Source organism: Dendronephthya gigantea, unplaced genomic scaffold (assembly GCF_004324835.1).
Source record: "Dendronephthya gigantea isolate DGI-Jeju-01 unplaced genomic scaffold, DenGig_1.0 000004F, whole genome shotgun sequence".
Lineage (NCBI taxonomy): Eukaryota > Metazoa > Cnidaria > Anthozoa > Malacalcyonacea > Nephtheidae > Dendronephthya > Dendronephthya gigantea.
The window spans coordinates 2,031,540-2,045,957 of NW_021163014.1; positions in this window are offsets into that span (position 1 = coordinate 2,031,540).

Consider the following 14,418-nt stretch of genomic DNA (forward strand, 5'->3'; position numbering starts at 1 on the left):
GTTACGTTAGTTTCTCCAGGAGGAACAAATAAACCGTTTTTTTCATGCTGTTGGATTAAGTTAGATTGAATTGGCTATATAAGATTATATTTAATACATGTAGATTCTGGTCCTATTTTAATAATATCGCTGCTATTTCGCCTTTGGTGGTCGTGTACAACCTTGCGCTTGCTTTTTTTCAGCTGAACTCTCTACTAGAAATACATGCATGCAGCAACCGCTCGCCATTTTAAACGAAGCAAAATATTTCGTGCGCTACTCACACCTAACTTTCTACGCTAATATTATGAAATAACTCGTGCAAATTTTTCGGAAACAAAGACAGACGTAAAGGTGAACAGAAATCACCTGTTTGTCTGCTGCATTACGTTGCAGTTTAAGTGAGTGTTAAACTTTCCTATTGCTAAACCTTCAAAATATCAAAACAGCACTAATCATTATAATAATCTTACAAGCACTAAACGTCGAATGTTGCTTTTCGATTATTTATTTCATTCAAAGATTTTAGTGACTATATAAGCTGCAAAGTGATATTTGTTTTATCAAAACTCTTTTGAGAATAAGTACACTTTTGAGAACTCTTTTTAAAGTTTAAGCGATGATGTAAAGCCTTGTAAAACGACAGGTTGGTTAGCTCCTTGTAAAACGACATACCAAGCTCGTACTTGTCAAAAAAACAATGCATTCTCTCAGCAAACACTGAATAAGCAAAATATAGACACCTGCAACTTCAAAGATTATAAACTACGAGTCGTTCCTATTTCACCAACTGTTTCTGTGCTGTGATGATCTTTAAATCTGTTATCCCCGAGCGGGCGCGGAGCGCCTACGAGGGTACTAATTCCGCTCGGAGATTAGGAATTACACCCGGAACATGGTAAAACATAGGCGAATCCAAAGTTGTCCAAATTCTTTGTCATTGACGGTCGACGTTGGGTGGTTTTGTAAGTTATGCGCATGCACGAGTAACGTCTCGTAATCAACGAACGTTCTGATTGGCTCAGACAGAAAATTTGTATTGCAATGAGAACGTCAGCAATTTAACTGTCATTTCGTAAACATTGTTGTATACGTAAAAGCGTTTCATAAACTTTGTGCAACCATGGATAATAGGGAGGTTAAGATCGACTTCCGCTACGAGTACCGATACCAATATTCAGTCACGCGCATGCGCAGACGTAACAATCGTCCAAAATGTGATAACACCGGAAGTCGCGAGTACCGTTTTGGGGCTGAAAATGGAAGTGGATAGGTAGGCGAAGTACCGAATTATATTTACTGTATTATTGCATTTCCTGCAGTTTTTTCTAATAATATCATTTAGTTTTTAGTTGTGTAATGTTTCTGCTTTGTTTGATAAGACTTAAGAATTGTGATCAGAGTTTTTGATGTGAATATAGCCGCTATACTCCGCCGTGTTTATTTACTTCTTACGGAAGTCACAATCTTAACGCTTTAAAGTTTCCGCGCTGCCAAACAGTAATACGTCATGTATTTTTGTATCGGTACTGGTAGTGGAAGTAGATCTTAACTTCCCTAATAAAATCACTGGATAGGAAACTATAGTTACGTGGGGTGCATAGAAACATTTTGATTGGTCGAAACCCGTTTTTGATGTTTTTAAAATGGCTGAAACCTTGTTGAAAAATCTGATGTCACGGATGGCGAATATTTACGTAAGTAGCATTGATTTCCTTATGTTTTTGACTGAGATTTTTTCAAATTTTCACCTTTGTTTGGTTTGTGTAACATTTTCTTATTTTTTTTCTTTTTATCGGATGATATGACCTAGCCTACGCCACACATCAATAGTCAAGGTACGTCTAAACGTTGTTTGTTTACAAAAGAATTGCTTCATTTTTGCGAAAAACGCGTCGCAAAATAGTGTGTTTTTCGTTATTTTTACTGTCTGTTCTTGTCTAGAAGCAGCTAGAAGCAATACAAAGTCATATAGAATTTTCATTGATTTTTAATTATTTTTGCATTTTTAGACTTTTCAAATAACCTGAAGGGGAATAATAGAGTTGGCAAGAGAGAGAAAGTACTCTAAATTCAAAGTTTAAAAGATTAAATTGGCTGTTTTTGCATGCTTTTTTACATGTCAAGTTTTTATTGATTTGAATTCTAATTAATCTGTTAATAATTTTAATAATTTTTCTTGCATACTAGTTGAAATGGCTAAATTTGGAAATAATTTTATTACATGCAATGACAATTGTTTTACATTATATTGTAACATGGATAGTTAAAAGACTTTATTATCCATGATTGTAAGTATATTAAATAAGTTGTAGTGTGATTTTTATTATAAATAAAAGATTTCATTTCAATACTGAATATCTAATGTACTTTAATTGTGTAATATTTGTATGCAATTTCACCTGTTATGTCCTGGAACATGACACAATTTATACTATGCTCAAACAACAGAAAAATAGTCAAATAATACTTTTAGAGAAACCAGAAATAAAAATATTAACTTTTGGAAATGTAGACAATAAAGTTTATTTTATACACAAGGACGAAATAGCTCAACAAGATAAAACTTGCAAGATTCAAAAAAATATTCAAAAACACATTTATGTGGCACAGCTATTGCACATTAATGCCTTTCTGATGCTGTCCTTGCCATGTAGATCAAGAACATTTAGTTAGTCTCTGACAAAGTTTCTTTATATTTCTTGTGCTCTTTATAAACTTTAAGATAAACCCATTTATAATTTTATAAAAATCAATCACAGAAGTTGTTTTAATATTCCAAGAAGACCTGATCAACTTGGCGCGACTTGAGGCAAGCAGCAAGCTATATCATGCGTGACGTCACGATTTTCAACAAGGTTAAAATGCTGACGCCATGAGTTTCCTATCCAGTCTTTTAACTATCCATGGTGCAACGAAAGTAAAACGAGAAGAAACAAGATACAGTATATGAAGCATGACAGATAGCAAAGATGAACGTGGATACAGTCAAGACAAAGCCATGTAAGAGGAATAATTCATAATCTGCAAGCTTATAAGTGTTTGCAAAGACAAAGGGTTGGTGTTTACTTCGTTTATTTCGTATTTGTTTCGCGGTAAGGATGAGCTGTATTTGTATACTTTTCAGCTTTGTATGACGTTTATTTGTTAAATTTTCAGCTTTTTTTGCAAACGCATAAACCTGTGAAAGGCTATTACACCTTTCCTTTAACTTCAAAAAGTGTTTTTGAAAGTGTAATTTGAATTTTGGTATCAAAAATACACACTATATTTATATAAAACTTTTACCCGCCAGCGTCGACTGCAATTACAGAATAAAATAACATTTGAAGTTTTGCTTGGTCTGTGAAGATTTTGCACTGTTTTAATCGTTTGAAACTTCGATTATAAACCGTTACTTAATTGCTGGCATGGTATAATGCAGCAAAATTGAACGGGCAATGTTTACACTAGCTTTATGATTATTTTTGTATTGAATGATGGAAACATTAGCTATAATATACTCGGTAAAATATAATAAGACTGATTTGAGTTTTGTGTCATTTCATAATATAAGTTTAGTTCAACTCAGGAAATTGTGTACTTGGTTTGAAATAGCGAGGGGTTGCTGCATGCATGTATTTCTAGTTATTGTTTTAATATTTGACTCCACGATTTCATTTTATATTTTTAAAAAATAGTTTGAAAAATGACGGTTAAAATGCTGGCGCTATCATGCATACTCTCTTTTTGTCTTCACCAATCAACAAGTCGTAGACGACCGTTCTTTCTTCGCTAAAATTTCGCGCATGCGCAAAACTACCATGACCATTGAACGTCCATGACATTTTGGCAACATTGGATTCCGCTATGTTCTCCCGGGTCCCGGGTGTAATTCCTAATCTCTGGCGGAAGTAGTACCTTCGCACGGCACTCCGCGCCGGCTCGGGGATAAGACCTGAATGCAAAGTTATCTATTTTACTATTAAAGCGCCTGGGTACGTGGCTGGGTCGTGTACGGGCCGTTGACACGTCGTTGTTTGCACAGGTTGAAGATTTAATGTAACTATATAAGCGGCTTTTAAGGTGGCTCGATACAGTTTCTCGAATTTTTTTGGGGCTCATTTTAAACAGGGATATTAAGCAACTAGATATTTCACTATAAGGCTAAAAGTTATTAGTATAAACTTACTAATAGGCTATCACTTTTCCTGCGTTCTGATTGGCTACGCTACTAGTAGGCTATTAGTGATAGCCTACTAGTAGCAAAATTCAAAACAATGGCGGAAAATTCGCGTTTCGCCGAAGTATCTGAAGATTTTTTGGACGACTTGTTGGACAATTCCGTACCAGAAAAAACAAAAAAAGCAACAAAATACGGAATTGCAATTTTTAAGGGTAAGAAAATACATAAAAATAACGTATACTCAATTGAATTTTTATATTTAAACTGAATTTTAAAACATTTTACGCGAACAACAATTAAAATATTTTCTTCCCTTTAATATACGAAATAAATTTCAGAATGGTTTGCAAGCCAACAAGAATTTTGTACACAAATTAAAGAAATGGAAAAATTAATGTTATAGTTTATACTAAAACAATTAGACAACTCGGCCTCGTTGTCTATGAGCAAATAGTCAACTCGGCTTCGCCTCGTTGACTATTCGCTCATAGACAACTCCGCCTCGTTGTCTAATTGTTAAATATACTTTGCAGGAAACATATATAGAGCGGAAAAATTTTTAGTACCTTTGCCGGGAACCCGTTACCATGGCAACAGAGACGTTTCAAAATGGCCGCCAAACATGGTTCAATCGTGTTTATATCACAAACGAGTTCGACGACCCTCAATTTTGTTTTTCATTAAACGTTTACGCTATAGATTATTTATCAATGGAAAAATTTAAAAAAAATGCTAAAATGGGGGAATTTTTAAATAACCAAAAATAACGTTTTCGTAAATAGAAAAAATTTCACATGTTACACTTTTTTAAAGATAAAGCATTTATGGCGCAAATGTTTAATGAAAAAAAAAATTTGGGGGTCACCGAACTCGTTTGTGATATAAGCACGATTAAACCCTGTTTGGCGGCCATTTTGAAACGTCTCTGTTGCCATGGTAACGGGTGCAATGCAAAAGTTCTGAGAATATATCCGCTCTATATATGTTTCCTGCAAAGTATATTAACTTTTAGCCCTATAGTGAAATATTTAGGTGCTTAATATCCCTGTTTAAAAAGTGCATCTAAAAATTTCGAAAAATTGTATCGAGCTACCTTAAGCGCGAATTCCAAAGGCACGGCACTCCGCGCCGGCTCGGGGATAAGACCTGAATGCAAAGTTATCTATTTTACTATTAAAGCGCCTGGGTACGTGGCTGGGTCGTGTACGGGCCGTTGACACGTCGTTGTTTGCACAGGTTGAAGATTTAATGTAACTATATAAGCGGCTTTTAAGGTGGCTCGATACAGTTTCTCGAATTTTTTTGGGGCTCATTTTAAACAAGGCAAAGCGAATGTATCATGCGGTTTATTTAACCGGGAACAATAACATTGGGATCGAATGGATTAGATCCGGACTCGGGCCGTTCAGCTTCATGCCCTCGCAACATAGCAGGACTGTTCAACGACTACTTCTCTTCCATCCTATCCGGAAGTGACAACACAACTCAGTCAGTCCTTCTGCAATATCTGATTGCACCTTGTCAGAGAACTCTTTTTTCTCTTGATATTCTAGCTGCTCTCCTCATCCTCGATACCAACAAAGCCACAGGTTCAGATAAAATACCACCAAGAATACTGAAAGAATGTGCTCACCAAATTTCTACGTCATTACGTCTGTTGTTTAACCGATCACTCCAAAATGGCTCCTTTCCGGAGGAATGGAAACTCGCGAATATCATCCCCATCCATAAAAAGTGAGAAATCTTCAGGTTGAAAGCTACCGTACACTTTCGCTTTGGTGTGTAATATCTAAAGTTCTTGAGCGATGTGTTCTGAAAAAGCTGAGAGACCATCTGATGTCCCTGAATAACTCTTCCCAACATGGTTTCATTCCTGGAAAGTCGTGCACAACCCAGCTAGTTGAAGTCTTGCACCACATTGGATCCATTTTAGACTGTGGTAAACAAATTGATATAATATTCATGGACATGTCAAAGGCTTTTGACAAGGTCAACCATGCAGTTGAGGGCGACGAAGTACATTTTCAATCTTCCATACATGTGCGGGGAGACCTATAAGGAAAGACTAGCCAGTTTGGGCCTCTTACCGCTATCTTATTGGCGTAAATACTTGGGTGTTTTGTTCCTTTTCAAAGCAGTGAACGGCTTGGTAGACGTGACCCATGACGTCCTCCCTGAAGTCATATCTCAAACCAGATCGACCAGATCCTCCTGCGGCAACTAAATCTCCTTTCGGCCAGCCAAATGCAAAACCACTACCTACCAACGCTCCTTCTTTATTCGTGTAACTAAAACCTGGAATTCCTTACCAACCACAAAAAAATCTCCTGGCATTAATATTAAGCAATTCAAAACCGCTTTACTAAATTATTACCTGACAGCCCTGATTGAATGCTTCAATGAAGAAGATCCGAGGACATGGAAGACTATTTGTCTGAAGTGCAACACTAGCCGTCTCTTATATTCTAAATTAACTTGTCGTTTTTAGACTATTAATAATATCGATATTGACAATAATAATAATATTGATAATGTTAATATTGTACCTGGTGTCCCAAAAAAAAGTACTCCGGTTTGATTCATAATAGCTTCTAAACTGGCTAAGCTATTAAACTGAAATAACTTTCACTAGAGAGAGGGAGAACTAACCTACATTTTGATATATTACAGTTCTATTTTACTTCGAAATTTACAGAGATATCAATGTTCAAAATTGGTAGTATATTTGATTGATGTATCTAAATTATGCAAAAAACGTCGTGTCGAATATTAATCAAGCTTTTCTCAACTGAAACATGCATTATTAGCAGCACCTAATGCAATATGTGCCTTTTTTCTTTGGGGACTCCTTAAGCAGCAAATTTGGAATGTACCACACGATCAGTAACCGCAGAATTTAGAAGAGCTTCGCAACTCAATCGTAACAGCATGCCGTAATCTAGAACAAGGAATGATCCATCACTCCTTCGACGCAATGGTCTCACGGGCTAGGCAATGCATTCGTGTTGGGTGACACGCGATTCCGAACGAATAAATCTTCCTTGTTTTCTGTAACTAATAATACTTCGTTTCATAATAAACAATTTGTCAAGTATCATTTATTTACTGCTAATAGTGCATGTTTCAGTTGAGAAAAGCTTGATTTATATCTGATACGGCGTTTTTTGCATAATTTATAGACACATCCAGAATTATGCTACCAATTTTAAACATTGATATCTCCGTAAATTTTTTAGTAAAATACAACTGTAATATATCAAAATCTAAGTTATTCTTCCCTCTATCTAGTGAAAGTTATTTCAGTTTAATAGCTTAACCAGTTTAGAAGCTATTATGGATCAAACCGGAGTACTTTTTTGGGACACCCGGTATATTATGTTAATTGTGTGTATTTTTGTTTAAAGGGCACACAGTAATTGGTTTTCACTGTTGTGGTGTCCCTGCCATTCTTGTCCAGTTGTTTTGTCCAGACGCCAATTTGACGTCCTGTCATTTGTATTGGCAAAGTTAAATAAATAAACAAATAAATAAATATATAAATAAAGTAAAATTTATATTTTTGAACAATTGAACCTAATCTATACTTTTTAAAGTACGATGTTCTTCTGAATTTTGCGATCGAACATTTAGGTTCGCAAGGCATCTAAATGAATATGAACTGTATTGTTTATGTTCAGAATTTTTATATTGAAAACTGGCACGTACGTGCGCCGGAGTTAACGCCAGAACGGGGGTCTCGTTTGATTTAAATCACTCATTATGATTTCATTAAGGCTATTGTAATTTGTCTTAATTGTGGGGTGAAAGTTTTCAATAGCTATGGGGAAAAAACCCGGGGAAGTGGGGACAACCTTTGCCTTAAAAATCTTGTGGTAACGAGATGATCCACATTGTATTCAATTACTAACATTGTTTGTGAATTCATAAATAATTAATGAGGTTTATGCCCAACCAAATTTCGTGAATTAGGTCACATGCACACCCTGTATACCCATAGAAATTAGTTTGAATGAATGTGCATTCCAGTTACAAACATGAGTGGATGAATCGGAAAAATACAACGGACAACCAATAGTGTTTGTAACTGATTTCCATATCTATTCAAATCTTAGTGATTACAAATTCTTTCCACAAGTTGCTTACAACACTCGCGGCCGTCCACTTTTATTATTCAATGCATTATTATTCAATTATTCAATCGTGTTTTAAACGTAAAACGGACTAAATAGAGTAGGTAAATAAAACTGACCTGGTGCATAGGGATATTGAATACTTCTTGTTGCCGTGCGTTTCTTCGTTTTCGGTAGAGCCAGTAAGCAATGAGAAGCCCGGCAAGTAAAACGAAAGTTGGAATAACGACAGCGATGATGACTTTAGTTGTATTTCCTTCACTGCTGAACTTATTTAGAATATCTAAAATAGACAGACCACAAATTTACATAGAGTTAACTGTATTTGGTTCTGCACCTTTTTTCCCAATCTGTCAGCATTGTTTAATATGCAGAATGGAGATATACGTGCTAATTCTGATTCCAGGGGAATTGACAGTAAATCGCGTTAATCTTTAATATTATTGGTATCAGGGTTGCTAGAAATGTGAATATTCGATGCAAAATTATCAATACTACGGCCAAGAAAAAAAAAAGAAAACAAAAGGCCAATACAAAGAAAACAAAGTGCCATTGTCACAATTTGCCATTGTCATTGCCATTGCCATCGAGTTTGTCCTTCAAAATTCTGGCAACCCTGATTGGTACCGGTATAACAAGCACTGGCAGATCCATGCAGTGTCAGTCAAAATGGATTACGGATTATTGCCATGCGATTAGCAACGAATCTTCAAAGAATATTTCACAAATTACAAGTGCTTCGAATGAATCGAATTTGGCAATTTTGTATACTTTTTTACTACGACCGGAAGCGTGAAATTAATTTAATTACACACGTCTGGCCGTAAGTTAAAGTATACAAAATTGCCAAATTCGCATCGCTATATTTTTATAATAGACCAACTTTTTATTTAGGTGACAAAAAGGGAATTTCCGAACAGTACATACCAAAATTAGTAAAATTGCCAAGTTTGGCTGCGAAATATTGTAAGGCGCGGGAAATATAGCGATGCGAATTTGGCAATTTTGTATATCTTGAACTTACGGCCGAACGTGTGTAATTAAGAGGAGATTTTTTACAAACTCGCGTATTGAGCGCTCAAAACCAATCAGATTGCTGGAAGTTGATAGAAGCAATTCCATGTAAACATGGCGGCCGGATTTCAAATAGTATGAGTGTTTCAGTGCCGTTTTCACAACCATAACTCTCGGAAAGTTATGCAATTTAACAGAAAATGAAAAGCATGTGATCATCTAAAGATATGAAACTCCTAGACAAAATGGATTCACTGTTTGCCAAATAATTAAGGACGGTGGAATGTTATACAAGAGTTCGCTATGATTGCAGTTCATAGAAGTTAGCATTGTATGATGATCATTTTACTGTTTTTTTAGCTAGGTAACTGCCTGTGATCACAATGAATAAAATATAATGTAATCCTTTGACATATCAGTGTTCAAAAATTGCAGTTTCGTGGAACTTTTAGTGCCTAATCTTATTAATATACCATCTTATTTTACAAACAATTCAATATTGGAATTGCTATCGGAAAAATGTATTACAATCAGCACTTTTGACCGTATATCTTAAATATTAGACGGAAATACTGTATTGTACGTGATTTTCTTTTGCAATAGATGTTATTTTATGTAAAAGCATGCATTAGTTTTAAAATCCAAACATTAGATGTACCTAAAATAATTGCTGAGGTTTTGCTTGATTTAACATGAACTTAAAACATTAGTCTATTGCTAAAACCTATGTTCAACACTGGTAAATTACCCCAAAACTGTTTTCGATCAAACTAATTCATATTTTGCAATACACCCTGGGTATTGTAGTTTACAAAAAGTATAATTTGATTTAAATTTGGGTGGTAGGTCCATGGTCGTTTTTTGACATTTTCAAAATCAAGTAATTTTCCAATTATCACAGCACATATTTACCTGACATCTCAGAATAGCTATCTACTTCTTGAGTAGAATTTGAATAGAGATACTTTGAGCCATATAGACACCTTCCTTAGTTCATATTACAAAATCCATAGCAATTAATTTACTGAGTAAACAATTTTCATCTAAAAAATCCATAGGTTTTTATTTAGGTCATTTTTGTCAAAAAGGGACTTTATGCGAACCTTAAGTTTAGCCATTAAAATTCAGTGCAGAATTGTTTCCGATCAAACTAATTTATATTTTATGATAAGCCCCAGTTATTGTAGTGTGCAAAAAATACAATTTTGCTCAAATTTGGGTGGTAGGTCCGTGGTCGTTTTTTGGCATTTTTAAAATCAACCATATGTTGTATATTTACTTTAGGCATTAGTATACCAAATGAAGTGGCACCTGTATTAAAAATATTATTGATACAATGGAAATACCTAGGCAATTATATTTATAAGGGGTTGCTTTGAAAACAATAACTAGTGGCACAATAACTTTGGTAATTGCCAATGTAGTTAAGGTGGCTTTGTTAGGTTTTTTTCACTTGAAAGAAATGTGCTAGAATTATGTATTACATCACATTTCTTTGTGTTTAACCATAAAAAAACAATGCAAATGTTTCCAATCAAATTTTCTCTGTATTCACAAAGATGAATATCATAATTTGAAAGCACTTGTAAGTATTTGACTTCCTCCTAATTATTACAGTATAAGTGTAGACTGAGTGTAGTACACTATTTATTGAAATTATTTATATGATATTTTAACAACAAAGTCACATTATAATGTTCAGCTATATGTACACATATATCACTATATGAACAGCTGCATAATTTTGGAATGAATGTCCCATGATTGTCCCACCAATTGTCCTACATGTCCCATATTATGTACCCACCACACAAGGAATTCATTGTTAAAATAGAGAGGGCAGTTGTTTTTGAAATAGATTTTTTAGAGGGCAGTTGTTTTCTTTCTTGTGTTGTTTCTTCAAATAGATTATTTAGGGTCTTTTTTATTATTGTATCTTCGAGCTACTACACATAAGTGACATAACCATCCACTATGCGAGTTTAGTAGTTTACTGGTATCTGAAACTATTGTTCATATTTTCCAATATGTGTTGGAGACCTAGGAATAAATACGTTGACATTTGAGAATTTTATTGTATCACAAGGTTAATTCTAAATCACTAAAATCAAACTTAATCAGTATATTTCAATATGTTTATACTTTAGTGTGTGACTGTGTGTCACTCCTTCGCACGAATAAAAATGTACGCATGGAAAATTATATCATTCAAAATACTAAAAAAATTGAACGAACACTCACCTGTTGTTCTTCTTTATTTCAAGAAGCTTTTCGCCTTTTGAAATTCTCCAAAAGTTAGTAAAACAGCTGTCTCTCGACACGAAAACGTTACCAAACTTGTAAATTCAAAATGGCTGCGAAGCATATTTTAGCGAAGGCCTGGTTGCTAAGTTTTGAGCGATTTTGGGCAAAAATACGCGACTTTCTAAAAAATCTCCTCTTAAATTAATTACACGCTTCAGGTCGTAGTAAAAAAGTATACAAAATTGCCAAATTCGCGTCGCTATATTTTCCGTACTAGTTGACATTTTGCAACCAAACTTGGCAATTATACTAATTTTGTTATGCTCTTTTTAGCTGTGCTGGTTTATTTCTTCCTGAATGCCTATATAATAAGTTGGTCTATTATGCAATAGGTCCAATGAGGAGAGTTATAATTATCCCCGAGCCGGCGCAAAGCGCCGTGCGAAGGTACTAATCCCGCCCAGAGATTAGGAATTAAACCCGGGTATTCTGACAAAACATAGGCGAATCCAAAGTTGCCCAAATGTCATGGGCGTTCAATGGTCATGGTAGTTGTGCGCATGCGCGAAATTTGAAGAAAGAATGGTCGTCTACAACTTGTTGATTGGCTAAGACAAAAAAAGAGCATGAATGAGAGCGTCAGCATTTAAACGTCAATTTTCAAACCATATTTTAAAAATACTAGAAATACATGCATGCAGCAATCCCTCGCCATTTTAAACGAAGCAAATATTTCGTGCGCTACCCAGACCTAACTTTCTACGCCAATTCCCTTAGCCGGTGCGGAGCACTGTGCGAGGGTACTAATTCCGCTCGGATATTTACACCTACGATATGCAAATGCGAAATCAAAGTTGTCCGCCATTATGCACTGGACCTCACGCCATGGACGGTCTTCTACGTTATGCGCATGCGCCAGAGTGAACCACTAAGCTCTTGATTGGTCGAGACAAAAATTTGTTTTTTCAAACGTCAATAAATAACTGTCATTTTACAAAATTTTGATGAAATTTATAAATTTTATGTTTTCATAAGTAAAGAATATATGTATTTTTAATTAAATTAGAGGGAAACTTGAATGTGGTCAGGACTTTTCACGGTTTAACGAATAACAAGACCAAATTTTTGACCGAATTCACCGTGTATAATACAGTAGATGATACTTGATAATATTTCATCCACAGCTTTAAAAAGTAATTCTTTTGTGGTAAACAAAACTTTAATATTCTCAAATGTATTTCACTATAAATCTGAATGTGTTATGTGATAAACGACATTATAATTTCATTTATAAACTCCGTTTTCATAATGACAAAAAAAAAGAAAATCAAAACATTCCCGTGCAAAAACCAGTCGAGGCGTAACATAAAACTTCGGAAGTTATATGAGACGTCTGATGTTATATTTCATGGTAATTAATAATTAAAATAATTTACCATAACACTGACTATAGATGAATAACTTAACTTCCAGAAAAAGGTAAGAATCTTGTCGTATTTTTGCCATTTTTCCACCAAAATACGAGGGTAAACTTTGATTCTTTAAAAATATACGGCCGTTGCGAGTTGCTATGACTACAGTGCTTCCACGTGCAGAAAAATATTTCCACACTTTTCTCAATTTCTTTTTCTCACAAACGTAATTTATTTTTTCTAACAATCATGTTACCATCCCTATGCTTCATTAATAACTTATTTTGTTAAACCGAGGCGAGGGGTTTCTGCATGCATGTATTTCTAGTATTATGAAATAACTCGTGCAAATATTTCGGAAACAAAGACAGTCGTAAAGGTGAATAGAAATCAAATGTTTGCCTGCCATTACGTTGCCGCAGTTTAAGTGAGTTTTAAACTTTTCCATAGCTAAACCTTCAAAACATCAAAACAGCACAAATAATTATTATAACCATAGAAACACTACACGTCGAATGTTGTTTTTCGATTATTTATTTTATTCAATGATGTTAGCGACTACATAAGCTGCAAAGTGATATTTGTTTTATCAAAACTCTGAAGTACACTTTTCAGAACTCTTTTTAAAGTTTAAGCGATAATGTAAAGCCTTAAACGGTCGGTTAGCTCCTTGTAAAACGACATAGCAAGCTCGTACTTGTCAAAAAAACAATGCATTCTTACAGCAAACACTGAATAAGCAAAATATAGACACCTACCACTTCCAAGATTATATAAACTACAAGTCGTTCCTATTTCACCAACTGTTTCTGTGCTGTGATGATCTTTAAATCGTTTATTATTGTTTTAATATTTGACTCCGTGATTTCATTTTATATTTTTAAAAAATAGTTTGCAAAATGACGGTTAAAATGCTGACACTATCATGCATGCTCTCTTTTTGTCTTAGCCAATCAGCAAGTCGTAGACGACCGTTCTTTCTTCGTTCAAATTTTGCGCATGCGCACAACTACCATGACCATTGAACGTCCATGATATTTGGGCAACGTCGGATTCCGCTATGTTCTCCCGGGTCCCGGGTGTAATTCCGCCATAGAAAAGTTTAACACTCACTTAAACTGCAACGTAATGCAGCAGGCAAACAGGTTATTTCTGTTCACCTTTACGACTGTCTTTGTTTCCGAAAAACTTTGCACGAGTTTTTTCATAATATTAGCGTAGAAAGTTAGCTCTGAGTAGCGCACGAAATATTTTGCTTCGTTTAAAATGGCGAGGGGTTGCTGCATGCATGTATTTCTAGTGTATGTTTTATTCCCACACCAGTAGACGCCTCAATTGACTAACAATTTATTACTAAATACTAGGCTCTTTTAATTATATACATGCGTTTGATTGAAATTTACATGAATAATAAGACAATAAAAATAACATTTCCTCCGTCCTAAACAAAACCTTCGATGTTCCAATAGTATTT